The sequence below is a fragment of the Anser brachyrhynchus genome, assembly GCF_964034855.1.
Source record: "Anser brachyrhynchus genome assembly, chromosome: 2".
Lineage (NCBI taxonomy): Eukaryota > Metazoa > Chordata > Aves > Anseriformes > Anatidae > Anser > Anser brachyrhynchus.
In genome coordinates, this window is record NC_137695.1 from 14,539,433 (window position 1) to 14,565,372 (window position 25,940).

Genomic DNA, 25,940 nt, shown 5'->3' on the forward strand with positions numbered 1-25,940 from the left:
CTTTACACAGTCCATGAATGTAATCAATTGTACTTTGCACCTATCAGTCTGTCAGTTGTTATAATCACAGCAACTTTTGAACAATAAACCTCTAAAAACATCCATCTTGTAGGTTTTGAAATAAATACAACAGGATGTTAATAAACTCCAGGGGAAAAAAAAAATCATGTTTCAAACTCCTACACATGTTCACAGTTGTATTTTTAGGTTGTATATAATAGACAGCAATCTTTGTTTGGAAGCCAACACACACTTCCCCAGTGAACTGCAGGATACACATAAATAATCAGGGCTGGAGAAAGGTCATCACAGGGCTAGAACTGGGGTTAGCAACAGCACCATGCAAACTGATTGTTGAGAAAGCCTTAAGCAAAGCAAATCAAGCTAAGTGCAACATGATTGACTGTGCTGAAAGCTAAAAAGACTTAATCTTAAGGATGATCCAACCTTGAACTTTATCATTCAACAAATTTTATTAACAATTGACATCTACTGGAAGAAGTTACACAGTTGAGCTATAGCTCAAGGGAATAAGAATATGAATAAAAACTGAAGAGTATTTAATAAGGTCCAAGGACCACCAGCTGAGTTCGCAGGAATCAATAATTAAGATCTTGGTCCCAAAGTCTCCTTATTGCTGCAGTAGACATCATATTAGTGGTATATGTTGACTTGTAATTCAGCATTCCTGAAAATGTTTCCCTCAACTTTTGGAACATAAAAAGTTGTTCATCAGCACAAAGCAGAGTATGCCAAGAGTCACTGCTTGTCAGGAGGAAAGGTAGCACAGGAGAGAGCAGGAAAATCAGAGGTGTTACACACTTTGCAACTGAATTATTATATAGACACAGATTCCCAATACTGATTAGGAAACTAAGCTCCCTGATTTCCTGATGGATTCCTAAATATCCTAGAAAATCCCTCAGGGACAACTGTAAAATGCAGTTACTCCACAACTGAACTGTAACTCAGCAGACTGAGTTTTAAATCTCACTCCAATCCATCCACAAAGTCTGCTTCCTATCTGAAATTTCTTCTGTATGTTCCACATCAAGGAAATATATTTGTTTATTTTTCTTTTCTCTCAAAAGTTTCCTGTAAAGCAGATAAGGCATCTTGCTTTGAATTCTGATGACATTTTTAATTAATACTGCATACTCAATCTTGTCTTAACATTCTTTTTGGTTTGGGTTTTTTAATTCTGGTCTGGGAGTTATATTTGATGGGATGCAACAGTTGTACAATAATACTGATTAAAGAAGCTCACTATTACAGGAATGTTATGAAACTTAGTTCACTGACGTTTGTAAAAAGCATTTCCCAATCTTAAATGAAAACCCTTTCATTTTAAGTAAAAACTAGTTATTAGGAGAAGAAAATGGAAGAACATCATATGAAATAATTTGTAGGAAAAACTACAAAACAGAGGATCTGTGAAAAGCTTAGCTAGATGAGGACCCATTTGTAGCTCCTTTAACAGAATTAGAGAGGCTAAGTACCATATGCTGGAGCGTGATCTCATTTACCTGAACTGCACTGATGGGAACTAAGTTACTCCTGATTTACACCAACATAAACAAGACCAGAATCAAAGTCAAGCAGGAGCCCTAAGGGTATGCTTACAATGGGAAGAAAAGGAAAGAGCTCCACACTAGACAAACCCACCAGCCCAGGGGGATTCCTGGTTTGAACTGCTTGCTGTATGACAATCACCAGTCCTCTGGCAAAACTGCCGCTTGGTGCATATGAATCCTTTCACTCATGAATAAAAATATTTCTCTTCCACAGAGAATATATGAAGTCAGTGTTTGGGATGGGGTTGGTATGCAGTCATGGTCAGAAAAATGATCTGATAAAAGCAACTCCTCCTTCCTTATTGATCAGTCTCATAGTCTCATTTCCTTCCCTTTTATTTTATTCTTTTATTTTTTTTACATCCCCAGCAATGCAATGCGCGCAGTGAAACTTCATTTGCAGGCTACACAGGAGCTGCAGGACTTACAATGGAGTTACAGCACACCTAGATGTGAAGAACAGGACTGGATTTGAAGGTGCACTTGCAGTTCTTGAATAAAAATTCAGTCTGCATGTGTCCAATGGAAAGGTCAGTCAGAAATAGACATGTATGCCTGCAAAGCACTTTCTAGGGTGACTTAAAAGTATATTCAGTGCCATAAAGGACAGAAGTTATTCAGGAGCTGTGTGGAACAGTAAGCAAGCCCCAGTGGACAACGTTTGCAAGGAAGCTTACAGTCCATGCAGATCAAGCTGCTTTCTGAAGGCACTGTTACTTTGGACACAGCTGCCATCTCAGTATTTAATCTGCAGTTTTCATGTGAGTATACATTTAATTCTTGTCACCTGTAGTAACTACCTGCCTCACATTGCGTAGAGATAGACGAAGTCCCCGTGCAGCTTTTCTGCCTCATGCTCCAGAACTCCATTTTGGGGCTGAGACTACAGAGCATGCTACGAGTATACCCAAACTGATTCATCCAAAAAGTACACCAGAAATCTGGGGCAAAGCCAAGTAATAAAGGCAGATCTGCAAAGATCTGTTCAAGTATCCCTATTACAGGGCCATTATTCTTCTCCAAAAACTGCCAAAAAATTGAGGCTGTATTTCAGATGCCTGACAACTGTTGTATCCCAAAGAGGATACAACACTGCCTTTTGCAATACAGTAGTTCCCTCAATATCTGTATGTGGCCGAGAAAAGTATTTCCTAATTCTGCCTATTACACCTGCAACACTGACTTCAGTTCCTCTGCCAGCAGAGTAACCAGCTGGGGAGGAGCAACAAGGGAGTGCCATAGCAGAGACTGAGTCATAAGACTAAGACCAAAGCAGGATTCCCTACTTGCCGTAATTTGGTTTTCTCTAAGTTAAAATGAAATCCTTTTTCCTTTCACTCTTCTTTTTATATTAGTTATTTATTTTCTAATGCAGTAATCTTAGGTTCAGGTTCAACCTGCAATAGAGATGGAACAGTCAGCACACAAGCAGTCCCAAAACTGAACAGCCTGTCTGGAGACAGGAAGTCCACATTGTTCCCATTGGGTTATAAAGTAAGTTTTCCAACTCTTTCAGCATTTGGGTTTACTTGTTAGTTTTTTCTTTTTCCTAAAACTTCCCCAGTTTATCCTCCCTGAACTGTGAATACAACTGAATATTATATCCCTGAAATTAACATACAAAAGCCTGATACAGGGCCTATACTCCTGCTAACATAAAGACCGTGTTAGTGCTGTTGCCAAGGGCTCAACCCAAGAGCAGTCATCCTATATCTCCCTTAGTTGTCTTCAGAGTGACTGCTCCTGGACAATCCCTCTTCTAGTACGCTTGGCTTCTAGTCTTTCTTCCAAAATAAAGTTGCCTGTTTCCAACTGCTTGTATGCTTTCTTATTCTTAGTTGGTGTTTTCCCAGACCCTGAGCTCTCTGCATCCTTTATTAGCGATAATTTAATTTTTTCTTCAGAATAAGCATAACCAGAATGGGGCAGGAATTAATCCCTGCAGGAGCACAACAGAGGTATCTTTGCCTGGTAACAATTTTTCACTTACAGTTGTAATTTGAAACCTAGTAATCAAGCATAATAATTTTGTACCTTTCTCCTATCTTCATCAAAATGTAATTGGGTACTAAGCAACACACATTTGAGAAATCTATCAAACAAAATTGTAATCTTATTTAAAAAGTGATTTTGAGAAGATTTCCAGGCTTCCAATCCATGCTGACTACATTAATTGCATTATTACTCCTGTTTATTTGTTAATTGATGCACTCTAAAAAGTTCACCTGGTATTGAAGTCAGGCATGAAGTAACCTAAACCTTTAAACATTGAGAAATGGTACTTAAATAGCATTTTAAAATATTTTAAATCTTGCAGTCCTTCAAAACTTTCCCAGCAGACTGACACATCTATAAATATCACTGGTGATTGAAAAATCTCTTCAGCCTCAGTTTCTTAAAATCTCAGATATGTGTCATGAGTTCATAAAAGCCAAACACAGTAACTACTCTCCCTTACCATTTCTTAAATTTCACCAATATGGACAAATACTTTTTTTTTCCTCCTGTGCCTTTTTTTTTGTCAATGATATCAGTACCATCTCCTGTATTAATAGACCAACAACATTTTTTAGGATTCTTTTTGTTATCAAAGTGACTAACTTTCTCCCAGCCCTTAACTGTACTAGTCATTGATTTTTCCTTTTCTGATTTTTCTTCCCTTACCAATTTTCTATAACTTTAAACATCTACTTTGTATTCATTGATATCAGCTTATTCATTACTAAATACTATTCTGTTTATGAAGTTATCTAACTACTTCTGTGCTCTTTTGTACATCCTGAAGTTTTTTAGTTTGTTTGTTTAAGACACGGACTTCTTTCTAAATTGTAGAAATGTCTTTTGGAGTATCTAATATTTTTCTTAAATCCCCCAGTTCTTTTCTACATAGCTCTTTTTACAAATGAAGAACATTCACAAGTGCATGTCACAGTGCATATATCGCTACTCATTTAACCTATACTTCTAATTGCAGTAGTAAAATGTCCTTTTATATCTCACTGCTCACACTGAAGTCAGTCATGATAACACAATGTATTTTCCTTTATAAAAAAGTACTCAGTAAGCTCTCCAAGAACTCCAAACCTTCTCTGATATGCCATGCTTATTTATCCTTACACTGAAGTTTCCTGTTCTTCATTTGCTAGACCCATATACTACTGTGTTGGAATCAAGGCAGTAGCAAGAAAGAGACAGATTTGTATCTTTCTTACTTGTAATTTGCCACAATCCTCTTACTTTCCACCTTTTGCTCTTTGTTTGTGGAGTTCTCTTCAGGTGAAGCCAATTGTTATCAACACAAATACTCAGAGAAAGCCAGACAGCTTCCTTACATATCTTGCTTACTTTTCACAATAATCTTTCTTTGTATCTAAGGTGTGATACACTGTGGCTCTGATTACATTAGCACAGCTATAAATCTATTTGTTTAAATGGAGTTTTCCCTCACATTATACAAATGTCAGAGCAGACAGCCCCATAATTTCATAGCACAGCAACTCGCTTTAGCTAAAATAGGTTTGTATTATTATTTTGTAAAAATCTGACGCTTTCATTCTGACCTAGATAAGTATCTCTTCCCCCTCCCTCCTTAAGACAACTATGAAAATGAGATTGTAAATCTCCTATGGAGAAGAGACTTGGACAAATCAATAATTTATGTTATGATTTTGAGAGACTTTCACCTTGAGGAAGTGCCAGCCCTACCGTAATTCTGTAGATCTTGTTTGAAAATGTTTTCCATTACTAATCGAGAGAATCTTTTTTTTTCTTATTATTATTTATACAAGGCTCCTTTGATTTCCAGTGTGTGACACTTCAGAATGAAAATGGTGTCTGCATTAATTAAAAACAAAGATGAGGACTCTTACTTTCCTCCCCCCCTGCACTTAAAATCCAAGTAAAACGCTGGCAGGCAACACTCAGCATGTAGCGCTCTACTTCCAACCATGAGCCCCTTTTATAGATTTCTGTCATTCCAGCTGCTCCTGGCTAAAATCAGTGGTTGTAACAGAAAACCCGTTTTCTGTTCTTCCCAGTAGTTGGGAAGAAAAATGAGCAGACAGTTAAGAGCCTAACAGGGGATAGGTACACGTGGCAATTAAATAAGCCTTCTACAGAGCTCAGGCAGAGAGCACGTCAGCCATCCAGCTCCTACACAAGACCGTGGCAGTGTAAGGTGCATGCTGAGGCCTTTGGGGGCATGGGGGGGGGAACTTATAAATTTATGCCCAACCATCTTCCTTTCAACATTCAGAGCTTTCTCAAGTGCAGCCTGCCATGTCAATAGCTCACGTCCCCTGAATCTCCCATTGTTTCAAGAAGTCTTCATTATGACTGGTAGCAGCACATTCCAACCACTTGCTTATTTCCTTCCACAGGATCTTGTAGAGATTAGATAAGATTAGCAACAGTCACTGATTCTTGCCCATTACACAACAAGTAAAAAACACTCAGTCTGAGTATTAAACCAACTGCTAACTGAGTAATAGCACGCCTAACTATGCGTGTATAAAATACATACACGAGTGCTCCCAGAACAGTATAATATATATAATGGTATAATAGATAGGTTCTTGTAGAAGTTCCACGTTTCCATTTTGGCCACTGGAGGCAGCTGCGATGTTGCTGAACCCTACCTATAGACAGCAGAGGACCTTCAGGCCTTCTGGAAGTTGTAGATCCTGTATCTGACTCCTACACACCAACTAAAAATTATTCTCTTACATCTTCTTAGAAAACCAAATCTAAGATGTGTCAGAGGGCTAGGGAGTCTGTCATAATAGGTCAGCATGGAATATGTTTGAGAGAGAGAGAGAGAATAATTTTTCAGGATTGGATTTTCAGTGTTGCTACCAACTTTGTATCACTGTGGACTCAAACTTTTTTAAACTAAACACCTTGTAGAATAATTTTTACAGACTTTTGGGATGAAATTACTGGCTTTGTGCAGACATTTGCCTACTACTCCAAAAACCCCTTTTCACAGTTCACTATTACCACTATGCAAATAAAGCGACATATTCACCTATTTTTGATCACAATCTGAAGAAACCATTATTTATGGAAAGTGATGGGCAAAAAGGAGGAGGAGAAGGAGAGGGAAAGGGAAAAAAGAAAAACACATACACGCCCCATTTAACTTCCTCAGACTTCCCAGATCTTGACATAGCTTTATGTTATGGTTTTGCATCACTAACATGTCAGGACATCACATCACACAGGGCACAGATCTAAAACAAAATCCAGAAATATATTTAGTCAGAACACAAAACATTTTTATTTAAATATTCTCATTTTCATTCACAATTAAAAGCACTGTAAGTAATGGATGAACAGATAGGATTGCAAAGAACTTCATGCTCCCCGATCAGTTTAAGATTATTTAACCCTTATCTCAAGGTAAAAAAGAATAACTATTAGCTTTTTAATAACATCAAAAAAAATGATCAAAACTCCTGATACACACCAAGAGTTATACAGGGAAGGATAATCCCATTTAAAATAATAAATTAATTTTAGAATCCTCAAAGCTCTAAATATTCATATGTAGAAACAGGGAACTACATAGCTCAGACTTCTTCCTAACTCCTAGTCTCACTTACTCCAACCCCTTTCTCATCCTTGAATTTTTTTTTCCTTTTTCCTTGCCTCCCCTCAACCTCACAAAGCAGTTGATATATTCACATATTTACACAGCATTCATGGCAGCAACTCTGTAAGTAATACAAACTGATGAATATGTAACACGATCTTAAAAAATGCATGTGAATTATGCAAAAGCATCAATTTAATGAGTATTTTCATTTTGTCCCTGTATTGTATTGAAGGGTCAGTTTCTTTAACAAAAGGCATCAGAATAAATCACTTCTATTCTGCAACCTAAATAATTCAGCTGGCTAAACAAGAAGAATTATTTGAAATTAGTCAAAGCACTGTAATTCTTCTAACATAGGATGGGATGTGGTGTGCCTTTTAAAATGCCAGGACATCCAGTACATTTTGGTAGGCCATCAGAGGTCTTAATTGTGAAATAAAAAGTAAGCTTCCATCTTAGCAGCTAGCAAACAGAACTTTTTAAGAACCTTTACTGCATCTAGAAGATTGTCATAACAATTATTCATTTTGATTTCTGGAACTGAAGTGATCGTGTTAATATTTTGCAGGATGTAAAAACAAAAAACGTGCCAACATTTATCATGCCTTTGTCATTTCGCTTGCTCATTATCATAAAAGTGTTTTTTTGTGCAGACACTTTAAGGGTGAGAGAGATGGGCTTTCATTTGTGCAGTGGTGCACAATGAATATTGATATAGGAACCTACAGGTATACTAGAAACACTCATTCTGAAACCTCACAGATTGCTGCCTTCGGGTATCGCCTATTATATCAACTGCCAGTCATTGTGGCAAGATGGACAATACCATGTAAGTTGGGCAGATATCTCAAAACTTCAGCATTTACAAACATTAACTTTCAGAAGCAGTACTCAGTGCAAAATCTGAAAAATTATATTTGCATGAAACTCTTCAAATAATTTTGAACAGATGCATTCCTAATAAATCTCAGCTATGTTTCTTTGGAAGCAATTAAACAAAGCTGGTGTAAAAAAATAATCTGTTGATGCATTTTTTTCTCTTCCAACTAGTAATTCAACTCCAAAAGTTTCACTGCTGTTTTTATAATGAATGCTTTTTTTTTTCACCTGGGTCATTTCCTAACCATGTGAAAGTTCTGTCTCACTTTTTGTCTTCAGCAGTTTGAAAACTTTAGAGAAATCATTAATATTAAGAAGAATGCAAAGGATGATAGTTTTCTCATCTTGTCTTTGTTTCTCTTTTCCTCTGGGCCACATAAGGATGTTCAAGTCAGCAGAGACAGTGTTGCTCTTTAAAAAAAAAAAACTGCTGATTTAATATTTAGTAGGTGATGGATTCCACCTCGACAATCAGACTCAGGAATAAAAATAGTCTGAATCCCACTCAGTGCCATGCACAAATCCATAGATAGAAATCCAAAGTATTGTACAGCACAACATTTCCTGCTCGGTGAGATAGAGACAAGCAGCTGTGATTCCCTATATATACACATATATTCTGAGCTGATGCCTGTCAAACCAGCCCCTGGTTAAGTGGCAAGCATAATATAGCTTCCTTTCCCTAGAGGTAACTGTCCTCATTACTGAAGCGAATGAACCCCTAGGTGTATAATAGAATCTTCTTTAAAATATTCATCATATGACAGCTGATATTTCAGCCATATTTGGCTGGAATGTTACATTTTGGGGAATTTAGGACTCCATAGTTAATTAACATAGTATTTTGCTCATCACTTGATATTTTTTTATCACAAATCATTAAACATTCATGTTAGCATGTAACTTGTTACTCTCCTATTCTTTCCTGAGCGGGGTGTGCAGATGAGGGTTTCCCTACTGCAGCAATGTCCATTAAAACATCTGGACTAGCAAGGCTGAAACTTTCCACTTTCACTCAGCCAGAAAACACTGACTTCTCCAAGGTGAGTCACATCATCCAGCATCGCTCAGTTTCCTTCACACTTCTCAGAATTAACACTGCAGGCTGCAAAAACCTGCCTCTGCCAGCAGGTCTCAGAAAGACCATGGGTAAGCAGCGAGAAATAAAACGGGCCAGAATACTTCATCAGAAATCAGAACAAAGCATCTATGTAGGGAGAGAAAGGGAAATGCAGTGACGAGTTATTCAGCCGAAACCTTTCCATTCTCCAACACCAAATATTCTTTTTCATACTGTCTCTATTCTTACTTCTTTCTTAAAATAATACTGCAAATTTCCCTGTCTCCTCCTCCCATTTTTTTCCCTCCACGTTCCTAATTGCAGCCACAGACTTCGAGAGGTCCTTTTCTACCTGCCCCTCCACGGTCCCCGCTCCCAGCACAAGTACCTGCTGCCTCTTCAGTCTAACCTTTCCCAGCTGTTCCCAGTGCTGGTTTCACGTATGGCACATAAGGAAAGTACACAAACAATCTCCGCCAGTGCCAAGGGAGCGGTGTTATTGACTTGCAGGGCTATGCAGGAAGTTTACACAGCACTTGCTCACCTTCTGCAAGCCTTCCCGACATCAGGTGGATCAACAGAGCACTCCAGTGCACCAGTGTTATTTTTAAGTGATTTCTCACATGATTAGGATTGCCCTCCTTTTCCACTTGCTATTCAAACACTGTTGTCAAAAATTTCATCCTTACTCTCATCAGGACTTGTTTGTCATCAGACTCACTCTTTAGTTTTAGTCATTTGCTTATTCTTAATCTACTGATCTCATTATGCTGGTCTAATTAAAATCATTTGCTGACGAATATTGTCAGTAATGTTACAGTCGGTTAAATTAACACTGGCTTAGCCTTAGCTTTTATATCAGCTTAACTATGCAGCACTGATTGATGAGCATTTAAAAGCAAGAATTCCTTTCTTCAGGTCAAAGGCATAAAAGGAAAAGCTGGAGTTATGAATGTGATGCATCAACAAGTATTACCAAAGAAAGTCTGATATAATCTTGCAGAAGACAAACCAAATGCACCCCTCCACAACTTTCCTGCAAGCTGGGTCATCACAGCACAAATGCATTTGGCCCATCCTGTTAAAACAGCAGGAGCAGAGTTTAATATCATGCTCTGAAATTGCTGTTATAAGCAACATATCTTGTTGTCTGACTCTTATTTACTTTTCTGGCATAAACTCAGTATTTCTAGACCACAAGTATTCCTACAGACAAAAATTAATTGCAATATTCATCACCATATATGTCTAAATGATAGGGATGCTGGAGTGTTTTACAGGGAAAACACATCCAATTTTAATGAAGTTCAAAAGAAGAAATGTTTATTTATGGATTAAAGTACACAAAGATCTGCTGCTCATAGCTTCTGAAATCCTGACAGCTTTTTTTTTCTTTTTTTTTTTCTTTTTTTTTTTTTTAAGAGAGAGAGAATGCACACGGAAGGGAAGAAACGACTTTGTATCTTGTACTTAGCTGTGGTGAGTGGATCAATGTTCCCAGCAGACAGGCAGAGAGCTCCTGGGTCTTTTGACACTAGTTGAGCACAGATGATATATAACTGAAGTCTGAAGACAAAGTTGCCTCTAAGAGGTTGCCTCTGGTGAAAGGGTGGAGATGTGCTGATAGCCCATCACAGCTGCAGGGGGATGTCTCAACACGTCCTGAGACAGACTGCATATTTCTTTGGGGCTCAGCTTTGCTACTGCTCAAACTTAGTGACATCATGTTAACACTCCTAAAGTCATTCTGGAGAAAAGAAGTGGAGTCCAAATTAGAAGACCATCCTGCAGAAATTTAGTTTCTATTTAGTAGTTTCTGAATAGAAAAAAGCATAATTGAGTATTTAAAATTAAACCCGCTACTTAAGATCTAAGTAAAATCAACTTTAGATAAGATGTGAAGGCCTCAGAGTGACATATAAATTTACCAAAAGTGTGAAAAAATGTAAATGTAGATGAAAAATCCAGCTCTAGAACAGGAGTCCCAGAACTTTCTTCCCCACTTTGCAGCCAACACCTATTGAATGAGAACTGCTGCAGGTCATCTTCTAATGATCCATTATGTGATGGTGCACAAAAGTATTACTAGGAATACTAGCCTCACAGAAATACACTTTCAGCCTGCTTGGACTCAGATGTAGGGAAGAAAGAAAATGCTAACAACATCAACTGCAGCTGTGCGTGGCCTTGACTACTCCAGTGGATCAACAAGAATCCAGTTTTGCACAGGCTCCAGCAAGTTACCTAACCCAAGATATCATGACCATTGTAAAAATGTTGCTCTTGGATTTGTCTGTTCAGGCTGTCTGCCTGGTTAATTCATTTTGGGGGAAAAGGGGAAAAAGAAAATATGACAGACAAGTGATCCTTACTGCTCAAAGAATCATTGCTAACGCTGTCCTTCTGTCAGACCAACATGCAAAGCCAAGAAATGGTATGATCTGTAGATATTATTACAGTCTGAAACCTCTCTGCATCCAACCAAAGGAGAACAGTAAGTCCAGAGTTAGACCCTAGCTTATACTGCATGGATAGAACAAAAAAAAAAAAAAAGGGGGAACAAATTATTTTTGCTAAGCCAGCTAACAGCACGCTACTGCAACACTCTGCCTCAGGCCATGCAGCCTCAGCTGCACCATCTGCCCTGGAAAGATGCCAGAGAGGAAGGAGCAGCTGAGAGAGCAACAAGTTGAGGATCCAGTATAGCCATTACTGTTCTGGGCTATGAGTTCATCTGAAACCCCACCTGCCCAGATCTTATTTCTTAGTCTCAGACACCTACTTTGTTAAATTGGTGTGTGTGTGTGTGTTGTGTCCTTCTCTAATCTGCTGTCTTAATTATTTATTTTCCTATAGGTTCTGGTTTCATTTGCCTTTCCAGTGTGTAGCCTTCTCCCTGAATCTACAAGGCAGAGCATCCTGGGTAGCAAGCACAGCAAAATGCCACTCATGATGGAGGTATTAGACACCAAGAATAAAATACAAGATGAAATTTCTGTAAAAAGAGGAGCAAAACCTCTCCAAAGTCTTGGTGACATCAGTTACCAGAGACAGAAGTAAAATGCTTTTTCCTATGTTCAGCAGCAAAATGCCCACCAACTTCAACGTTGCAGGATATGTCCCTGTGCACTGAAACAAATCATCTGTATATGAACACAGACAGGGAGAACTGGCCTCCAGCAAAGCAATTTTTCATCTTTTGAGGTTCTGAGGAATAATAGTAAAAAAGTCTCTCCCTTCAATTTGTATCTCAGTGAAGTCACCCACAAAGAAATGCAATGTTCTCGATCTTTTGTTTTCCTTGCTTTGACATCTTACCATGCTTCCCATTTTGTTTATGCATTCCCTTTTGATTCTTGACATGCAGAAGTGAGTGACTTCATATGCAGCCAACATGCAAAGACGTTTACACTTTCTGAGGGCAGAGAGTGTATGATAAGTAAGGAATAAAATCCAATGGTCTCCCAAGGGGAAGAAACTCCTGAGCAGCACTGCCGCAGCCTGCCGAGCAGAGGAACAGGTGCTGGCCCCAACCCCCTTTCCACTGACCGCACAGGCAGCCCAGGGAGCGCTGCCCGTGGGCATCCCCATGCCAGCAGGTGCTACCAGCAGCGCACTCATGCAGCTGCACACATGTCCATGGGCCAGTGATGGACACTTCAGGGTATGCTCTGAGTGTATACAATGGCTGAAATATTTTGTTACTGTCTTCACGATGTGAATGTCAAATATTAAGTTGCCTTCAGCAGGAGCAAGAGAAGTTTATGTGGTAGAAGGTGACTTGCTGAATGGAAAGCACACATTATCTGGAAATTAACTTCAAAATCCATTCTAAAGACAGACTTTGGAAAAATCTGCCATTATTTTCATCTATACAAATGGAATAAAAAAGACACCTGCGAATAATTTAGAAAGCTGCCTGATTTGTGTGTGTTGTTTTTTTCCCCACATGCATACAAGTGATTTTCTGTGTATGCTTTTCAATACCTGAGTCCTGCTTATTTCCATTGGCCCTCCTTATTTCCACTGGCAGGCACATTCCCTCTGCTGCCAGCTCCTCATATCCTTAAGGTAAGGACAAGACCTGTTCTTACTTGCTGAAAATGGCTCTGTTGTCTCAGAGCAGAGAGCAGAGTTTAATGATCAGAAGAGTACATATTACACACGTAATTGCAAACATTTCAGTGCTTGGGATTTTGAAGGAGGTTATTTCTATTGCACAGTTATGTGGAATGTTTTCTGAAACATTCACATGTATATTTGAATCCATCCTTGGGGCCTGGATGTACAGCAGATGGATTACAAAATCTGACTTGCATTGCAACTGTTTTATTATCACTGCTAACTGCTGCCAAAGCCATCTCCTTTGATATCTCTGACATCATCACTTCAGGGAATACAAAGTGATACCCAGCAGAGTAGCAAAGGGTGGTGTTCAAAAATTACAGGAGAAGAGATCAAATTTCATAGGTATGGGGAGAATGTAAGGAGAGGTGAAGGACAGTGAATGAGCAAAACTGTCCTCCCTGCTTGCTACAGTGAGTGAGTGTGTGCACATCCCTCCCCTGCATTCACTTTCAGTTCTCAGACCTAAGCCATCGTCAGCTCCTTTCAGCTCATGGAAAGGCACATGCAGCTACAAGTGACCTCTGTCAATGAACACCAGACATGCTCAGGCAGTTAGCTGTACAATAAAACAAGAAGGAAAAAAACAGCTCAAAAATAATCTCTAGCGAAAGAGAGGGTGAGAAGAATTGTCAAGGGCTGCAGATTCAGCTACCTGTTTTCAGCTCACAGCCAGGGCTGTCAGCAGCACTCACCACCTGACAGCTCTTTGGCAATTTAGGTGAAGTAAACCATTTGCTGCAGTGCATATCCAGAGAGCATCCACCAGTGCCGTATTGCCATCAGCTGACGCTGTTTTGTCTGCCCCGCAAAACAGAACAGCGAACCCATCAGGGAGCTTTAATTTCTGTTCCTTAAAGGGAGAGGGCTAAGACACATCAGGAAGACTGAAAGGAAAGGCTATCTGCAATGACCCTGTGCTTAGCATAAACAGAGGGGCTTCCAAGGCTCTCACTTTCCATAAACTCATCTAAAGGGAGAAGGTTACCTGTTTCTTGGCACTTTTTGCCAGCTTTGTGCCCTACTTATATCCCGTTGTATTTTCCACAAGTGCAAATAGGAAACTCCTGCCCATCCAAACTAGGACAGAAAGACAGAGCTGTTCTCTCACACTGCAGGATACTCCTCGGCAAAACCCATAGCAAGTGGAGCAGGTGGTTCAGAGACAGGAAGGACAAAGCCACCCAGTGCACAGCATGCTTGCTTTCCTCTCCCATGGTGTGGTGATTTTACCCTGCTGGGCAGCTGAGCTCCACCCCAACTGCTCTCTCACTTCCCTGCCTCAAGGAAAAAGGGAAAAATATACGATGTAAAGGGCTCAAGGGTTGAGATAAGAACAGGGAGATCACTCACAGTTATCGTCACAGGCTAAACAGATTCAGCATAGGGAGAGTTACACAATTTATTACCGATTACTAGCAGGCTAGAGCGGTGAAAAACTAAAAGCAAACTAAAAACACCTTCTCCCCATACACCCTCTTCTTCCTCCTCCCTCTGAGCAGTGCAGGGGAACAGGGAATGGGGGCTGTGGTCAGTCCCTGACGCTTCGACTCTGCCGCTCCTTCACTGTCACTCTCTGCCCCTGCCCCAAGGGCATCTGTCAGGTCCCTCCCACGGGATGCCGGCCTTCCCCAACTGAGCCTGCGGGGGCTGCCCACAGGCAGCAGCTCTTCAAGACCTGCTCCCACACGGCTCCGTACCACGGGGTCCATCCCCCAGGAGCAAACTGCTCCAGCACGGGTCCCCCACGGGCGGCAGCTCCCCCCAGACCCCTGCTCCTGCGGGGGCTCCTCTCCACGGGCTGCAGCTCCGGCCCGGGGCCTGCTCCTGCGGGGGCTCTCCACGGGCCGCAGCCTCCTCCAGGCCACATCCACCTGCTCCACCGGGGGCTCCTCCACGGGCTGCAGCGTGGAGATCTGCTCCGTGTGGGACCCGTGGGCTGCAGGGGGACAGCCTGCTCCACCAGGGGCCTCTCCACAGGCCGCAGGGGGACTGCTGCTGCGTGCCTGGAGCACCTCCTGCCCTCCTGCTGCACTCACCTTGGGGTGTGTGGGGCTGTTTCTCACCCCTCTCTCCCAGCTGCTATTGTGCATCTTTTTCTTTTTCTTTTTCTTTTTTTTTTTTTTTTTCCTTTCTTCAGTCTGCTCTCCCAGAGGCTCAACCAGCATCACTTACTGGCTTGGATCTGGCCAGCAGCGGGTCCCTTTTGGAGCCATCTGGAACTGCCTCTGATCTGACATGGGGCAGCTGCTAGACTCTTCTCACAGAGGCCACCCCTGCAGCCACCCTGCTACCAAGCCCTTGCCACCTAAACCCAATACACATGGTCATACCTGAGCATTGCAGACTGTGTCTATGCTAAGATGTCCTTCCACACATGGAAAAAACAGTACCAAAGAACCTTTTAAGGTAATAGTTTCTCATACCATTGCACTAATGAGTTTAATGAAGATAGCTTTTATAAATCAAGTGGAAGAGCTCTGGACATTATCCAAACCAAAATGTTGGGAAGCAAATTACTGTACGGTAAAAAATTTGGTTCCCATCTCCAAATTTTAGAGTATGTAATTGTATTGTAATGTGTGTCTATTTCCCTCTGTAATAGCCAAGAAAGATGAAGGAACTTTGGACATAAATTTTTAATATTTTCTTTATGGAAATTTACCATCAAAAAAGTCTGACTGTATCTGAAACTCTCACTTTCCCAGATTTGTATCCATATCACTGAAATTCACAGCCCCTTATCCTTTCATAAAATTTCTGACTAAAATAAAACTAGTGCAGGCAGTGCAACAAAATCTATACAAGATTAGATACGAAAAAAAAAAAAAGAAAAGAAAAGAAAAGAAAAGATATTTATTAATGAACATGGTGCTTTTTAACTTGTCTGGTCATCTTAAACATACAGTATTAGAGTATTAGTCAACCTCCAATATTAAAAAAAAAAAAATACCACCCATGGCATAAATGATAGTATCAGAATTTTGACAGGCCCTGAAAATTGTGATCCAGGCTTCCAGGTTCTTCCAGAAGGAGATTGATGGGGTCAGCCAGACACAGCATAAGTTTGCACAGAATGCAACCAAAGGATCAGTAAACTTTCCTTTTCTCAAATGACCATTTATATCTGTGTATTCCTTCAGGATCTACTGATTTTGAGGACAAACATTATCCTGCTCTAGGGATAAAATATTCTTTTCCCCTAATGGGAATAATTCGTAGCAACCACTTGTCACCTTTATGAGAATTGCCCATTCAAAGGCATATTCCAGATACTCTTCTTAATCATGTGAAAAACATTCTGTAATTAGCTATAACATATTGAAAATGTACTGAATGCTTGACGTTTTTATGATTATGCTAATATTGTGACATTTGATGTGCTTGTTTCTGAAAAAAAAAAAACATAATGCAGTTAAGATCTCTGAAAGAAAAACAGAAACAAATCAATCAGTGAGAAGGCAGGAAGAATGAAAACTGCTTCCACCAGCTTTGGAAACAAATGCCTTTTAGTCAATAGCAAACAACACATTTGAACTAGATATTTCAGGAGACTTGTCAGTTTTACTCTGAAAGTAAAGAGCATTGACAGGATGACTTCCAATTTTTAGCACAAGCAGTAGTTTGACTTTCACCTACTCCCTCTCTACCTTTGAAGTATATTAGTATTTACCATTAAATGTACCCTTCCATCACTGAAGGAATTAAATAACAGATCTGGTTCCCCTTAGACAACTTCAAGCTATGGATAACCTGGGTAGGTTGCAGAATCCTGCTTTTAACTTCATCCCTGCTCCTTCATCACTTTACCTCCTTTAGTTAGAGTCCAAATTAAAGTAGGAAATGAATAAGATTTATAAATATCAATATAAATAATTATAATTCCTCTTCTCCACCTACAGACTGGAAAAAGTTTAACAGGAAGAATCAGAGAACTGAATGAGTCACTACTGGAATAGTACAATCCTTGACAGGAAAGCAAAATGGACCAGGTTGTGGAGTTGAGAACACTAAAAAGCACCTCTAGTGAAGGTCTCAGAGAATAAGATGATCAGAACAGTACCTGAAGGAGTTAGAGTGAGAAATCCCCAAATGCTTGGAGAATGTGCTATTCATATCATGAAGTACCCTAACATCAAAGTGTGGATGGAGGATTCTGCATAGCTTTATCATAATCTTCAGAAGAGACACAAGCAATACTTTCTGGTAAACATACCACACACACACACACAGACACACATACACACAAAAAAAAAAAAAAACACTACTAAACACATTTACATCAGAGGTGATTGAAATCCAACAATGCAGCAGACACTTCAGGAGGAGAACCAAGAGGGGAACAAGAACCAACTACATAGTTTTGGTACAAACCTACAAGGGATGTAAGAAATAGCAACAGATTGATTCCTCTAGTGCTAAAAAGCAAGATCCATCTACCATGCAAGATCCTTGGAAGAAGCAGCTTACTGAAAATACTGCAATAACTTAATAGCAGTTTTGGAAGAAAATTAAAAGAACATTCATAATAAGCTTACGAAACTGCAGAAAGAGTATAAAACATTTTTTGATTAAAAAAAAAAAACTCATAGTCAATTATTAGAGAATGCTGAGTTAAATTCTGAAAATAAAGTTAAAAGGGGAAGAAGCTTGGAAAAGATAGGACAAGATTGTGTTATTTTCCCTGAGATTGTGCAAGATAACAGATTTACGTTTTTTAAAAATGGTCTGGAATTCCAGGGTAAAAATGAAAAGATTATTTAAGGTCAAAAGGAATGAATCAGCATAACAGAAAACTTGGGAAAATAAAAGTCAAAATAATCCTTTTGACACATCCAGAGACTCTTAAAACCTTTTCTGTTCCTAATAAAATGTGTACACCTAAGTTCACCAATTCTCTTAGTATTTGTCTTTTTTCATGTACATGCACTTTGGAAGTAAAAATTTAGAGCAACTTGACCTACAGAAAGAGCTCCTTATAATTGGCATGGTAACAGACGCAACATTTTACAGAAGTGACAATTAGTGGGTACCCTTTCTGCCTCTCATCCAAAATAACACTAAGCCTTTCAAAGTTACTTTCCTCCACTGTAACAATACAACAAAAGCTTCTCAGGTCAAACATCCTTCTGTGGGTTATTTTAACTTGGGACAGCTCAATGCCCCATGTATTTCTTTTCTTGGGCTTAGTGTCTAATAAACACTTTCTGCTTTTGCTGGCTGCAAAACCTTTGAGAAGATTTGCCTGTTGGCTACTTGTGGTCAGAAGGGAAGAAAGTCTAGAGGGAGATAATGTTTCTTTCCATTGAACTAAGTTCTTTGGGTAGGTCTCTGCCAACATGTAAGCCCAGCTACAAGCAACTGCTTACCTGCAGGCATGCATTCAGACAGAAATTTATCCCAAAGTCCCAGCTTCTATTAAATACAGAAAAGTGTAAAATTCTAAATCTTGGGTTAAGTTCCCTACAAGCTCTACTGGTAGAAATAAAATGTGATCTTATGCAGTAGAATACCAGTCTTCAGGCCTGTGATGAACTGATGCAGGATTGTAAAACCCAAACCAGACTAACAAGGTTTTTTTTCAAAACCCAAACTCATTATAATTAAATGTAATTACAACCCCCACAGCTTTAAATCAAGGTTTGCTCATAATGAAAACAGCTTCTGCTAAATTAAATTATTTTTCCCTGTAGGTGGCATGGTAAAAGTTGAACTAAATGAGGAAAACAAACACACATGCACACACACACACACAAAAAAAAAAAAAGAAAAAGAAAAAAATCATAATACAATGGCATTGCAAACACCAATTATAGATAGAAGTAGGTATAATTATTATAGTCTAGTCAAAGAGCTTCAATTAAAAATAAGACCAATATTTTTGAAATTGTCCGAGAATTTGGCTCTGGTTTTGCATTGCCAGGTGTGAACAGCCAGTTCTCTCATTTCAAAGTGCAAAATTCATTACCTTGAAAACTAATGACAGCTTGGGTTACCTAGAATCTATAAACCTCAGATTCAGAATGCCACGCCTTCTTCCAAATTTAGAAACTCCTTTTGACAATGTCGGCCATAGTAGTTTGAATAAAGCCATACGTTAATTTTGTAAAAGAAACAAGTAACAAAACCTCAGAAAACGAGGTCAACCACACTTCATGCTATCTTTTATCTTAACAGTAACTGCATGTTTTCCGTAGCTTGCTGTTACACCTTACAACTTTTCAAACTACTAACTAGGGAGTGCTTAGACCAAAAAGATCAAACCTTGGTTCCACAAAACACTGGGGGGGTTCTGACAAAATCTCAATTAGGTAAAAACTAGTGGTGCAGAAGTAAATGGTGTGTGTGTATATGAGGTTATTTGTTGGATTTCTTATGAGGAGTCATCCTTACCTTTGAGTCATTCTGTAATAAATACCCTATCATTATTCAATTATACTGAAATAGTGATTAGTGGTTCTGCAAATGTTTTGTTTGGGATTTGCATTTTTGCATCAAAGCATACTGCTCTGCCTTCATATGCTGTCAGCCTCTTTTGGATGTGACAGCTCAACACAGATATGCCTTGACTGTACCAAGAAGAGAAGGAAATGTATTAAACCACACAAAAAAAAAAACTTGCACAATAAACACAGAGATTCTAACTTAAGCCACAAAGGTTTTTAAATGGGGGGAGCTGTGGCTACATATTTTGCGTTGACTAAATAGCATGTCCCAAAATTTAAGCTACTGCCGTTCTTAAAAAAAAAAAAAAAAAAAAAGGAATTTTAGCTTCCACTCCCAGATTTGGCAAATATTTTTGGTAAAATATTTTCACATTGAAGTATTTTATAATTTGAGCTTTGGAGGTTTTGCATAGTTTAAACATCTGTCAAAGATGTGTTGTAGACTCTCAAGGCTCTCAGACATGAGGGAGTGGTTGATAAGGGGGAAGGTTCACTAGATAGTCCTAGTTTTTAATAGGTCTCTCCCACCATGACAGAATAGTCAAAGAGCTCTGAATTGATTTGGGTTGTGAGGATCACGTTGAGCAGAGCTTGCTACAGCTCTTCTTTGCTTATATAAATGTTGCAGATAGGGGTTGGTTGGTTGGTTTCCCATCCCTCTCCATTTGCTTTATCTATCTACTTTTGCAGGGGAGGTCACCTTCCATCTTTTTGTTGAGATTTAAACAAGATCTAAGCAGTTCTGAATTCATTAGAGAACCCAAAACCAAGAGAGAGTTCTTTGGGTTGCACTGGTTTTGCTAAAAGAGTTTTCACACAGATTTACTGCTGGCTATCACCATAATGCTGTGATATAAATATCCATTTATAAAGCTTGTTAGCCTTATAAAAGACAACACAACAAACTGCTGCTGTTCTTTCAGCATGTGCAAATCTTCAATTACCTATAATATCCTTTGTATAAGCATTTACTCAAACTACTTTAAAATATGCATTGTGTAGCCAACATGATCATAACAACAGTTTGAAATTAATGGACCTTACCTGCCATTAATTCTGAACGGCTACCATTGTGAGTGTTGTGAATGTGAAACAGCCCTTGCAGTTGAGATAGCATGTGTGTATGCAGTACAGAAAGAGGATTGAGCCACCAGTTCTCCCTATGGGACATTCCCAATGTGAAAAAGGTCATTTAGAACCCATTGCTTATTCAGGCATGCAATGTAACAACAACAACAAAAGCACATTTGAAAGATATTGGTTTGCCTTTGTAGAAGTCAAGGCTTCAGTTTTGCTATTTATGATGTATACAGATCTTTTGAAGAATTTAGCAATTAAAGAAGATGATGGATTGCTTTTGTCTGTGAAAGGCTTAGTCTGGACTGATGACTCTAGAGGATGACATCTCATATACAAAATACAACATAAACAATGGGCCTGCTTCTTCCAGCGATATCTAAAAGTGAAGTATAGGTGAACACAATCCTGAATTTTCTATTAGTAGATGTTACTGAGATCACCAAAAAGCATGTCATCCGGAGCTAAATGAGATGTAAATTTACAGTGTAAGGATACCTGCCCATTAAGGAAGAGGTGAGTCCACAAACTCATTTCACTGCACAGATGAGGAATAATAACATCCTTCCTCACTAAAAGTAAAATCAAACTAGAACTAGCAACCAAGCAACCACACAGTACATATTCTGCTTGAAGTTTCCATTTCCACTGGTCTTGTGCCACTATTTTATTTCACATGATCAATAAGTGGCTGCTAGAATGACATTCCTTTCTGATATAGCTTACCTTTGAACTGTCTTTGGATCTATTAGCTATGAATGGCTGGAAAACAAATACATTCAGAATCACAGAATAGTTGAGGTTGGAAGGGACCCCTGGAGGTCCCTCTCCTCAGGTGAAGCCATCTAGAGCCAGTTGGCCAGGACCATGTCCAGATGGCTTTTGAATATTTCCAAGAATGGAGACTCCACAAACTCTCTGGGCAAGCTGTGCCAATGCTCATGCACCCTCATGGTTGAAAAGTATTTCCTTATGTTCAGATGAAGCCTCTTGTGTTTTCAGTTCAGCCTCTTGTCCCATCACTGGGCACCACTGAAAAGAGCCCAGATCCATCTTCTTTGTCCCCTTCCTTCAGATATTTGTATACACTGATAAGATCCTCGCTGATCTTTTTATTCACTAGACTAAATAGGCCCAACTCTTTCAGCCTTTCTTAACAGGGGAGATGCTCCAGGCCCTTGATCATGGCCCGTTTTTGGACTTTCTGCAGTAGCTCCACATCTCTCTTGTTCTGGGGATCCCAGAACCGAACCCATTACTCCACGTGTGGCCTCACCAGGGATGACTAGAGGGGCAGGATCACCTCCCTCGACCTGCTGGCAATACTTCATCTAATGCAGCCCAGGATAACATTGGCCTTTGCTCCAAGGGCACTTTGCTGTCTCCTGTTCAATTTGGTGTACACCAGGACCCCCAGGTCCTTTTCTGCAAAGCTGCTTTCCTGCCAGTAAGCTCCCAGCATATACTGGTGCATGGGTTTATTCCTTCCCAGGTGCAGGACTTTGTACTTCTCTCTGCTGAATTTTAGGAGGAATGTCAGCCCATTTCCCCAGCCTGTTCAGGTCCCTCTGGATGGCAGCACAACCCTTTGATGTATCAGAAGATAAACATGTGCCTGAAGGGTAAAACCTGGGAGTTTCCTCATCATTTGTTCCAGAATATACAACTACAAGGCCTCAAGACTGGTCTTCAGGATGAATTACCAGACCTCACCTTCCTGGGACAAGTATGGAGTACCCTGGTTCACTGGGTGCAGACACTCAATTCCGTGTTCACTCCAACCGCTCCAGGGATGGCTTCCTTTCACAGATAACATTTTAACTAGGCAAATTACATTCCTCATTAGCATGTCATCTTTAAGGCACTGAAGTAAAGAAAGATTATGCTTTGCACTACCTGGTTGACAGTGATTTCTATTCTATAAAAACAAGTCTCACATGGACAAATTTCTTTCTCAAATGCTCCAGCAGTTTTTAAGAGAAAACAAGAAACAACATTTGAACAGGGAAGGAAAAAAAAAAAAGGTAGACATAGAAAAATTGAGTCTTCTCCTATGGAGATTAGTGTCACAAGGTTCAAGTATTTAAAAATGCTAAATTTATTGTCTGATTGAAATTCACTATAGAAGATTGTTATTCAAGGGAACTGGTGAAGACCAATACCAACATGGAGAAGGAGAAGGAGATAGGAGAAGGAGATGAGGAGAAGGAGCCTTTATTTCTGCTAGGAAAACATCAACAAGAAAAAAAAATGTGGCTTAATATTACTCTGAGGCTCACTCCACCTCTTCTTTACTTTTTTTTTCCACTAAATTCCATTAACTCAGGATGAAATCCTGAGGTATTTTTAAATTTATTGACTTCAGGAATGATTCCAACAGCACCAGAGCAATGAGAGAATCATGCCCTAACAGTTGCCCTTATAAATACTGTCACACCTTTACACGGAAACTTTTTTTGAAACATGACTGTATGTCGGTGGGAGGGCTCCTGCATGCTACATATTCTTCACTCATCACTGCCACTTTCTACAACATGCGTTTAATGAGGCTGTGATATAAACCAATTTCTCATGTTTGCCTGGGTATTGTAGGCAAAAAGATTTGGGACTACAGTAGTGTGAATGACTACAATATAGAAGTCTGCAAACAGGGCTTTGAAAATAGAGAGAAGACTGAATACTCAAAGGGGAGTGGAACTTTGCAGTGCCCCAAAGAGAAGCTTTTATGAGGTCTAGAGGAGACTATATCATGTCGAACTGAATTCATCCAAAATTTATTTAACAAGGCCGGACTGATAGGATACTTGTACAGCTTACTTCACAGTTCTTAATTAGTAAACACATTTTAGATAATCATCTGATATTCATTTTACATGCAATACTATTTTTATTAAAGCTAACATAATTGCACTCCTTGAGAACTTTGTTGACAACGTTCCGTTAGGAAAAAAATTATCTGCAAAACAATGCTCTGAGTTCTGTACTTCATGGGTTAGTCAGTGTTGCAAATACACAAAGTGAACACATCATTACGAAATTATTCTGATGCCATACAAACTCCCTGCTTAATATGTATAGTAAATACTTTGCATGTTTTTTGGTGAATAGCACTGATTTATTCATTCTGGAGAGATTAAGAGAGGAACTACAGAGATCGTAGGCTACTGTTTGACAGTTATCTTGTCCTTTCCTGTTTTAAGAATCTGTTCAGACTAGACTGTGGTTCTGCTCCCCTAAGATCCTTCTCCTGACTTCAAGGAAATTCCTCCCAGAAAAAATACTTTGTCCCTAATACTGGAAGCTGATCTGTGTCAATGGACATACGCAATGTCCCATTGAACTCAGTGGAGCTCAACATTAATGTAAAGATTTTGTGGATTTAGTATGAAAACCAAAGTAATACTCAAAGGTTTTCTAAGCTAAGGTCTATACTTATAAAACAGTGATTAGCTGGTTAGTGTGTAGCTTCAAGTCACACTACCTTACTTTCCTATTGAGAAGTAAAAGGAATCCAGAGACAACAATAAAAATGTCTCAAATTCTCACAGATAATTTACTGTACTGGAGTTGTATTCATTTCTGAATACAATTCTCTTTCTGACAAATAAAATAAATCCTTTTATTTAATTCTTTGCCTTAACAATCTATTTTTGAACTGTAGGATATAGAGGTTTCTGGTGAATAACCTCATTAATTAGAACTGTTATGAAGGTGAATTGCACGTACCTGCCAAGAGTTGATTCCTGACAAAATCCTACCCCAGTTTTAAAGCTTCCTTAAGTAGAAATCTAATAAACCTGTAGCCACAAAAAGGTTGAAGTCTTTCAAAGACTTTAACAAGCTGCTTGTAATTTTTTCTGACTTACTGAAGGAAAGTGAGTCAAGAGGAAAATTCCAATAAAACTGTATGTAAGCCAAAGGTTTGTTTATGTTTGTACGGATTAGCATTCACACGTTTCCTGTTACTAGACTTCCTATTAGCGATGTTTAACTTTAACCACATATCCCAGGTTAAGGAATAACTCCTAAAGTCAATTTCCTGATTAGGCTAAGAAAGGTCAAAGGTTAATTTTGCAGCCACATGGTTAAGCTACCAAGAACTACTGCGCAGCTTTGTTTTAACATATAAAGTTACTACAAATATTAGCTAAAGGAGGTGGCACACTCTGGTGATTACACAAAAGTGTCGCTAAAAAATAAGCCCAGAGGCTTATTCACTCAAAGTGAAATTTACTCTCTTCACATGCACACACAAAGTATCCGCTGGTGGAGACAACTCGAATACAGTAAGAATTGCCTGGAAACTACCAGTGTGTACATCCTTTTATATGTGGCTTTGTGACAACTGCCACACTCCAACTCTTAGGTCGAACTCTCATCCAAATACACTTCATCTGTACATCTTATTATTAACCTACTGACTTTCTCAATACACTTGCTCCAAATCTTTTAGAAGGAACAAAGTTTCATGTTGCGAAGGTTCACAAGGCTACAACTAAGCAACTTATACTATATGTCATAGTTCTAATAGTGAAACTCTTATCCAAGGCCTAACATAACTAATAGAAACACAACTTTGCTGCGATACAGGTTCCTGTCTCTCTCGCTATCATTTACACTTGCATCGGTATGGTAGCTTTTTACACTTGTTTTGCACAGTAAAGACTTCTACATAAGACAGCAGAGACAGTCAGTCTTTACTCAGGATTTCCTGACTACATATGAACAATATGAACAATAACAAAATATATTTTTTTGTTTTTTTTTTCTTTTTAAATAATATGTTTAAATATATGTAGGAATAGAAAATATCTGTTTCTTACACTTAGATGTCATTAAATAACAATCTCAAGGAACTGTCTCAATTTGCACATTGAGGCTGTTTGCAGGTGAGACATAACATTCATAATCATTCACAATATTTAGGATTCACTGCTTATAAACAAAGTAAATACAAATGGGTGCACATGAGTTGTTCTTTATAACTATTCACTTGTGGACTTAGTATTTGGAATTCACCTTTCCAGCCACGTGGCTGGTTCTACCAGTCAGACAGTACAAGTTCTGTTCTCTCACTAGATTTCTTAAACTTTGTAAACAGGCATAACACTTGGAAAACATTTTCAACCATCCAACATAAACAATGAAGATTGCCTTAAGAATGGCAACTTTGGACAGAAAGA

General features: G+C 39.1%; 1 protein-coding gene across 1 annotated transcript in view; it reads right to left on the reverse strand.

Annotated features, from left to right (window-relative positions):
• Positions 1-25,940, reverse strand: part of LOC308190043 (uncharacterized protein) — a 316,509-nt gene that overhangs the window by 225,250 nt on the left and 65,319 nt on the right. The window lies entirely within an intron of this gene.